This window comes from Eufriesea mexicana, unplaced genomic scaffold (assembly GCF_001483705.2).
Source record: "Eufriesea mexicana isolate 0111107269 unplaced genomic scaffold, ASM148370v2 scaffold2119, whole genome shotgun sequence".
Taxonomy (NCBI): domain Eukaryota; kingdom Metazoa; phylum Arthropoda; class Insecta; order Hymenoptera; family Apidae; genus Eufriesea; species Eufriesea mexicana.
In genome coordinates, this window is record NW_016910196.1 from 1,257,264 (window position 1) to 1,267,282 (window position 10,019).

Genomic DNA, 10,019 nt, shown 5'->3' on the forward strand with positions numbered 1-10,019 from the left:
GTGGAAAAGGAAAAGTATATAGTTGTTAGGGATGTGATTTTCGATGAAACTAACTTCTTAAAGTCTAGACCTGTAGTAAGGATGGAAGAGATTAAGAGTGAAAAATTTCAAAACAAAACTGATGTTCTGACGCACAGTCAAAATCAGTAGATGACTCGAATAAATCTGATAATGGTAAATCAGACTGTTTAAATTGGAATATATTGGTAATAAAACTGACGTTTCTGACGTACAGTCAAAATCAGTAGATGACTCGAATAAATCTGATAATAGTAAATCAGATAGTTTAAATTTGGAATATATTGGTAATAAAACTGATGTTTCTGACGTACAGTCAAAATCAGTGGATGAGTTGAGTAAGTCTGGTAATAACAAAACAGACAAATTAAACTATAGAAACTCTAACAAAAATAATGAGAGTTATTTAAACGATAACGTGGAAATGGCCCAAGAAAGTAATTCATTAGTTCAGGACAATATGAATACTGACAGTAAACACAGTAACAAAAGATTAGAATTAGAACCTAGGAGCAGTGATAGGATTAAAAAGCGACCCCATATTTCATATGACGAAGAAAGCATGCAAGAAGATTATTTAATGTGTGCACAGTCGATAGTATGTGATACTCCTGCATCGTATCAGAAGATTGATAGTAGAGATGACAGAGATCAATGGAAATCAGCTATCAAAGCTGAAATTGATTCTCCATTGATAAATAAAACTTGGACTTTAGTACCGAAACCCAGGGATAAGAATATCGTAGATTGTAAATGGGTGTTTACGATTAAAAGTGACCAGATTGGAAATCCATTGAAGTATAAGGCACGTTTGGTTGCAAGGGGTGTCAGCCAGGAATATTTAACAGATTACAATGAAACCTTTGCTCCAGTTGCTAGAATTTCAAGTTTTAGATTTATTATTGCTTTTGCAAATCAGTTTGATTTATTTGATCCATCAAATGGATGTTAAAACAGCCTTCTGAGGGAATTAGGTGCGATAAAAATCAAGTTTGCAAATTAAATAAGGCCTTGTATGGATTGAAACAAGCAGCATGATGCTGGTTTGAAGAATTCCAAAAGGCTCTTAAGGAAAAGGGTTTTGAAAATTCTCCAGTTGACCGCTGTATTTCTATTTTAGACAGAAAAGATATTTCTAAAAATATTTATGTTGTTTCATATGTTAATGATCTGGTTATTGTCACAGCCAGTATCGAAACCATGAATAGTTTCAAACACTATTTAATGAATAGATTTTCAATAGTAGATTTGAAGGAAATTAAATTGTTTCTTGGATTAAGAATTGAAAGAACTAGAGAAAAAATAATTTTAGATCAAAGTGTATATATTAGAAAGGTTTTAAGAAAATTTCTTAAAATAGTTATTTCCTTTACCCATAATCCCAATACGTATCTTTCGAAATTGATCGTAGATGAAGTGGAAAATAATAATAGTGAATAACAAAGCACGATAATCGACGGGGCTATCATTTTCTAATGCTGTTTGTTAAATGAAAATAGACAGAGTGGAAAGACTACCGATTAACAACCAGAAATTTCTCATAAGCATTGAAACCCTTATTTAACCCTTATTTAATATACGTCTGACACGCAATCCCGTAACAACTCTTACTTGCAATTACCATTTACCAAACTTTCTTTTAAATAGACCTAAAAGAAGGTTATTCGAAATAATGAGCGGCGATAAAGAAGAAATAAACGCTAGAAATAGAGATTATAGCAACGACCATACTAAACGTTAGTCTGTCGTTAAAATTACATAAATTACCCTAAGAGGAACTAGCAACGGTATCGGTTATCTAAACGATCGGTTGCATCGTTCGCCGTTTACGTCCGATTAAAAGCTACGATTACGCGTTGTGTAAGGGCTTTTAATTATTATCTGAACCTCGATAATTGCCATGTACTGGAGGAACGCTGGCGTAACGTCGCGTGAAATCACGAAAGATGCAACAGCCGAACCAAGCAAGAATCGATTAGGTACAACGGAAATACTATAAGTATTGATCCAACTACGCGTTCCCAGATAACTGCGATTCTAGAACGGCAAGAATGCAACTGGCTTGGACAAGAAAAATCCAGAAGTTCGTATAATTACGCAATGATTCGCAAACTGGCCTACAATGTGCAATCGCAATGTCGTCACCCCGACGTTTGGCGCCGTCATAATCATTCAAAAAGTGCACGTGGAGAGGAAACATCGTGGAGCTTATTATTTAAGAATCCTGAAATCATTCCAAACGAATTAATAATCGATGCTTATTGAATGATGTAAATAACAATTTATCTACACCCTAATCGTTTCTGAACGATCGATGAGATCGTACATAACGGTTCTGACGATCTTAAGGATAATTAAAAATGAATTACAAATTCCTACCATTGGAGTGATAATGGCGATTCATCCGATAACGCACAAATAGAATTGATAAATTTGTTAATCCTGCTGTTACTGCTCAATGAATGACATTTGCTTTTTACACGATACTGACTTTGATATCAGAAAGAAATAGAAAATTGTGACAGATTAACAGGGATCTCCCTAGTTTGTGGAACAATGATGAATTCCTGGATGAGTCCGACATAATATTTCCTTAATGATTTTTCAAAGTTACGAGCCTGTAACAACGTCATGCTGAAAACAGATTCATTGAAATTAGTTTACTTTTATAATGCGTACTATACAATTATACTATGAAATTACCTGAATCAGTGAAAACTGATTTGAAATCGGTATTCGAGACACCTCGATAACGTGAAGGAAGAATCGAGTTCAAGAAAAGAATGTGGTTCGGAAGAATGCGGGAACATCGTATGACGAATGCAAAATGCATGCAATAAAAACGTCAACATGACGATGATTCCGGCAGGCCGCGAAAACTCAGCGTTCGTTATAAAAGATGCGTTTACGTCACGCCCGGTCTGTGACTCATTTCCTCTTTCCCCGTAATTGATTCACAGCTCCACCTACGATAATTGACACATTCAACGGATCTCCGATTGCAAACTCGGACAGATCGATGAATCGACAGTTGTTCTCGTAAACGGATTCTAAATGTTGCCGATATTTATAAATAGCCGTAATTCGTTTCGAAGTACCAGAAATTGCGTACTAAAATTTGTGATCGAGGCAAGTGATCGTGATCACGTGATCGAAGGTCGATGTCCAGAAAATCCATGATATTAAACACACTATCGCTATCACATCGAATTTTCTTCATTCATCATGACCGATTCGATGATTCTCAACTCTCAACTCAATAATGGACGCCACGAGTTTGAACAGTATCGTGTAAGCGACTGCTTTTTCGTGATTGGTTAAATTGTCCTGACAATTATTTACCGATGAGTACACCCCTCTAGAATGTAGATAGTCCATGGTTTCGGTCGCGCAATACATCGTATTGTATTGTGCGCGTAGTATCGCATTAACCTAACAAAACCTAGCCTTATTACACTGTTCTTATTTCATTAACGATGTTCATTTGGTAAATTGTAGCGAACCTTGGTAAATTTTTCCACGAACAAATGCAAACGCCATGTAGGATTCCGTCAATTGGTTGACGAACAAGTAAACGGATGCTAACAATGCTCAATATACGAGTGAATCGTATTAACTACCGAGACAAATATACACATATACTATCGGTCACATGCGCATATGTTTAAAAAATACAGTGATAAGTTTGGAAAATAAACTTGGACGATGGTACTTTTCGAACAAGTCCGACACTGCTTTGCCCTGGCGCTCTATCGGCTAAATTCCGAAACATTAGTCCGAAAACTGATATGGCGTAAAAGTCAACAAAGAACGAACATTGGAAATATCTTTCGCTACAACTTGTTAGATTTTGTAGAATTATTCTTTTACAATACTCGACACTACAAGAATGAATTGAAATATATCGTTTGCTCTAATTTCCGTATTTTTCTTTTAGTGTATAAAACATCAAAACACGTGCACGTCCACCCATAAAGAGAAGATTATGTTCTTATGTAAGTCATAGATAAGTAAACACTTTGCAGCTACGTAGAAGCGTTTAAAAGAATGAAGACAATGTATTCACGAGAAAACATAGATAGGTTAATTCGCGATAAATGTAATCTGCATAAAAATTCTTTTAGCGCGACAAATGCACCAGTATCAGCGCAGAAATGATGAAAAGACAAACGAAATCTATTCGATAGTAAGTGTAACTACTTACATGTCTTGCAAAGTAACAGTTTGCACCGGCTTCATGTTCGCGCGCAACGTAAATACTACGCGCCAGCAGAGCTTGGTAAGTAGGCAAGAGAAAAGGAGAAAGACGGAAACAGAGACCGAAACAGGCACAAAATCAGTAAGAGAGGGAAGAAGAAACACTATATTATGGTATACGTGGCTGATGAAGTCCAGCACAACCATATTACTGAAAACGATACTATAGTCCTACCTATACGTCGATACGAAGGCGATTAATTCCGTTAATAAAGCAAAACATTTAGAAATGAAACGGAACATTGCGTCGAATAATATCGGGAACTACACTGACACGTAAACATTGTGGAAACGACAGCAAGTTGACGTTTAAAAAATGCGTAATCGTGAAATTTACGAAAGACAAAAAGCACAGAAAACAAAGATCATTTAAATATGACAATGCGTTTACACTGTTTCAACACATTTGGAGATTAAGATATAAAACATGTTTTGATAATGCTTTACGTACTTGATTGTTATAAACGTTTCGACGAAACCTAACAGTAATCCAAACGCTTGTAAATCCACACCATCCAAGACTCAGATTATCACTCGCAGAAGTAGCAACAGATCAAATTTAAACTGTCATAATATCAGTGACGAATGTCCAGCAATACAGTTTGGACGAAGGAGCCCGAACCGACTGTACCAAGGTCTCGTGAAAGGTGCGACACCAAAAACTGCTCGAATCACGTAACCGCGACTGCATTACTCGGCCAAGTTCGAAGGTTCCTGCACGATTCACGTTACCGACAGTAGTTGAAATACTCCATTTTTGAAGAAACACATCAACAAAACCGTTCTAGTAGACGTACACTGTTTACAATTCACATATCGTCACTGTCACGACCGTACCCAGTCTCGTATTGGATAATCAGGATTTAAACGATAAATATCTCACGATAAAATTTTTTATTTATATTAATCAAGTAAGAAACAGGATTGGCCGTGCAAGGTCTCGTGAGAAGTGCGACGCCAAAAATACACTGCGAGAAGCCGTAACGTAGGTGAGCAGTCGAGAGTCGAACGGTTTATACTGTTCTCTGGTCAAGCCGTTAGGTGCACGTGTACCCGAGGAACCGCGAACGCGCGCGCGCGCATTTGAAAACACACACAGGTGGTTCAGGGGATCTCACTTTTACTTCGTCGCCCTTCGACAGACGACCACGAACGATCGATCACTCGCTTCGAAGAACGCACCACGCACGATACGTCAATTCCAATGAAAATTCTCATCGTGTTCTTTTACCATTTTCTTCCGCTTTATTTTTCGACACTTCATCCAGGTATTCGTTATGTTCTCAAGAATTTTATAGAAAACTAAAACAAAAAACGAAATATTTATATCGTGGTCTTAACGGAATAATTTGAAGTCTCTTTAATGAAAAGTTGAGTAGCTATAATTTTATATCACTGCAGAAAACTTATAAAATTATTCAAATCAATGATCAACTTACATAATTCACGGTAATTACAAAGTGAGATTAAAGCAATCTATCGGAACGTCAGAGACACCGTGCCCGATATCTCACCAATGAAGTCCACGGAGAAACTACTCGAAAGGTTCGACGTATCGCAGGAAACGATGAACTGGATGGTAGGAGAGTTAGATAGAAATGGGTAGGGCCCTGCAACTTGCATTAGGTTTTATGACTGCCAAGGTCAGCTGCTTTCCATAAAAATGGCGGCGTGAACGTCTCAACAACTGCAGCTCAATTAGTAGGAGAACAAGCATTCGCTTGGACTATACAATGATGATGGAATTAACGTCTCCTCGCGTGCCCTATATCGTGCTTTTAACTTTGCTTCCAACATAGAGACGCTACAGATTATGCATTTATCGTAGCTTAATGATAAATGGAATAAATTGTATCATTTATTTAAATTAAAATTCCCAAGCTGGCCATTCTAACTTTAAATATTAAATCCCTAGACAGTTCTAGTCAAAAATTTTTGTTTTATAACTGTCACTTTTTACTATAGAGAAACAAACCGTTATGATTGGCTGAAATTAGTTTTATGGCGGTCAACAACCAATCAGTTTTCGAATAAAGTATCTCTCCCAAGAAAGGACATAAATTATCAGCTGATCGCCCACATGTGGTGCCACGGTTTATTGACGATAAATAGCATAAACGTGTATACTTCTTATGTTATGTTTATTTCTTGTTTGTTAAAAATAATATATATGTACAAAACGTTTCGTAATTATTTTTCTCACTATAGCCATCATTACTGAACTATAAATTTTATCACGAATCAAATTAATAAGATAATCAGCAACATCTGGTAATATTAAAAAATTATCTACAAGCTACTAAATTCAAAATATATTTATTTACTTTATTAAAATTTGTCAATGTATGGAAAGAAAGAAATCGGATTATAGTGAAAATTACATGATTATCGTTTTATTAGATAACGAATGAACTGAGTGAAATGTATTAAGTTCTATGATCCAATAAACTTTGATACTATAATGTATTCTATTGCATACATAATTTCATGCTTATTTCAACACAAGTAGCTTAAAAAGCATGCATAATACAAATCTGTATTTGCATGACTTGCATATTTCCGCTATAGATATACACAATAAGCATTATTATTAATATTTCGAAGCATTGAAAACAAACAACATATTAATAAACCTGAACAACAATGTATCGATACCAATTTTTTACAGAGTTAAATTCCAAATTGTTACAGCTTTGTATAACGACAATGCAAAACTACATTTACATTTAAATTGTACTATTGCGCTAGCTATTTTAGTATCCTATACAGAGGATAAATAAAATTCTACTGCGTATTTGGAACAAAATAGTGCTGTATATTACGACATAAAAGAGAAACGATTAATTTCAACCTATTCATTATCTCAATACAGTTGTTTACAATCTGCAAATGTATAACTTTACGGCATATACTAACAAAAAATTATTACGATAGATTTGAATTGAGAAAAACAGTATCGATACCTGTAGATCAATTATCACCATACCTTGATAAAGCACTGGGCAATTCAAACTTGACAGGTAATCTTAACTTGTGCATTTTACTTCTACGTACACGCACTACTTTAGATTTTCAGTTTTTCACTACTCGAAACGTGCTAGAAAAGCGTGCGGTTTACGACAAACGATCGTAACAGAAACATAACCAACAAACGTGGATTCGACTTTCTTCGTTTTGGACAATGCGTTCCGCGGGAGTGCAACAGAAAGGTAGAGAAACACATGTATCAAACAACACGTAAACTAACCAACAATACTTCAAAAGGGAAGAATTCAAGTGAATGACTTTTACATGGACACTTGGATGGCTAATGATTCCTTTCTGGCTCACAATCTTTCAGGGATGGTTGAAGATTAAATCTACGACGTAAACTCATATCGCGATTACTCTATTATTTCAATTTAGACGGCCGGCCGTTCGATGTTCGTTCACCACACGCACTGTCCACACTCATAACATTTTTATGGGATCCACTGTGTACCGTATAGTTTCAGAAAATTGACACTTAAACAAAAAAAAAAAGAAATTGAAGATGGCGTCAGCCAGTGGGCCGTGAACGTGTAAAACGAGGACTAGTTGAGCGAGCCAAAGTGCTCCGAATCATCGTAGCATTTTCCTCCTGGTATAGGCCATCGCATTCTGTAAAGCGACACTCACGTAGCGGCGATTGGAGTAGTTGATGGAATTTACTACCGACAGCTGCTAATCATTGACTTTATCGACTTACATATTGGCGGTAGATTCAAATATGCAGAAAAATTTTTTTTATTGCAACTTTTAAATCTCCAATTTATTCACAAAACTGATTAGAGAAAAAAAGCTATTTAAAGATTATAATAATTACTTTGATTAAACTAAAAAGTAAAAATTATATTTATATACATATACATATTCTATAAGAATATAGAACATATAAAATAAATATAGTTCCAGTATTTTTTTCTTTGAAAAATATTATACTAGATTGAAAACACTGACGGTTCGGTAACTAGCGCAATCTAACCTAATTTTATAACTACTGTAGTTAAAATGATAATTAGTGTCTATTTCTAATAAGTAGTAGTGTCAATATTACTGTATAATAACATTACATTAATTGTACCTCTCATCAGTGATTGATTCCGTTAAATGTTTAAAACACTTTTATCGTGATATAGTACAATATGATACAATTTATCTAATACTGCAAGAAGGTATTGATATTTAATCGTTGTATCACTAAATAAGCTTAACATTGGTGACAAGCGATAAAAGCATAAGCAGCTTGGTTGAAAATCCTCATTTACTTGCTTACCTAAACAACGCTTTCCTCCAGCAGTAATCCGTTTCGATTACGAACAACTGCAATTTCATCATATACGTCGACGTTGCTCAAGACATATAAAATTGTCAAACACGTCGGCTGGTGCTCGTTCGAACACCAACTTAGAATCTTTTCCACCTTCACGAATTCTGTGCGTATGTTTCCACTGTTCAGGGCGCGACTCGTGGACGACCTAATTCACGGTTATCGATCAATCAAAAACAAAGTGCTTGAACACGTAGAAATAGACGAAGAACTAATAACTGGAAAAATACGCTGTGGACCTCCGAAAATCTTTTTCCTTTCGGAAACTGTTACACGTTATTCGAAATTTCGATCACGATACATCTACCGCGCACCAGGACATACCACGACGAAGTTTCTTCGCCTTTTCTCTATGACTTCTTGTTAAATGTTCTTGCGATCTCGTAGCCGTTTAACTTTCTTGAAGAAGTACTCCGCGGATAGATACCACGGTCGCATTTCGTCTTGTCGCAGTGGAACTCGAATTGTGAACGAAAGAACAGTGGAGCTTTCATGAAATCTCCACTGGAAAGCCCAAGAGCGCCGTACAGGAGGTCATTTTGAAAAGCGCAAGCGCTCTTTCATAGATCGCGCTTTTCTCATAGGCGACTCGATGGACTGATGGCAACCAGTGACGTCACTGCGGAAAGGAGATTCATTCACGAATGTTCGACGCCTCCGCGTCTATAAGGCCAAGGACCTTCCCTTGGAAACTAGTAGGCATATATAACCAGTCGGTGTCTTGGAAAATACTTCCATAAAGATTATAGACTGTGACTGTATCTCCTATAATGTTGAAATATTTTTTTTTCTCTAATACAAGCTTTCTTTAATTTTATTTAATGTCAATCATATTTATTATAGTTATATACAATATTTACAATATTCACCTAATTTATGAGTGTAATTTAATAGTATAAATTTCATTGACAACAACTTCAAAGATTAAATTAGTGTTTATAAGAAGTCTATATTATCTAGTTATAAAGACATTGTAAATAATACCTGGTAGCACATCTTAAGATTATAATTCAATATTTATAAACTCATCTATCTTTGAATTGTAATGATGGTATAAAATGGAAGGTAATATAATAATTGCCCAATTTACAAGTTTATGATATCACCTACAATATAGTCATTTTCATGTGTTTCATAACGCACAACATTAAAGAACAGTTTTAAAGATAAATTTAAATTATTCGTTTTCTTAAACTATATTACCACTTTTGTATTTATATTACCACTTTATATATCAATTTATGAGTAAGTATACATGAATCTATGAGTAAGTATTCAAAAATATTATTTTTGATTTAAGGATTCATAGTTATATGTTAAATATAAAACCAATTTGTGATTGGTTAAAGAAACGAACAACGCGCCAAACATAGTACATGTTTAGAAAGAAGAACCA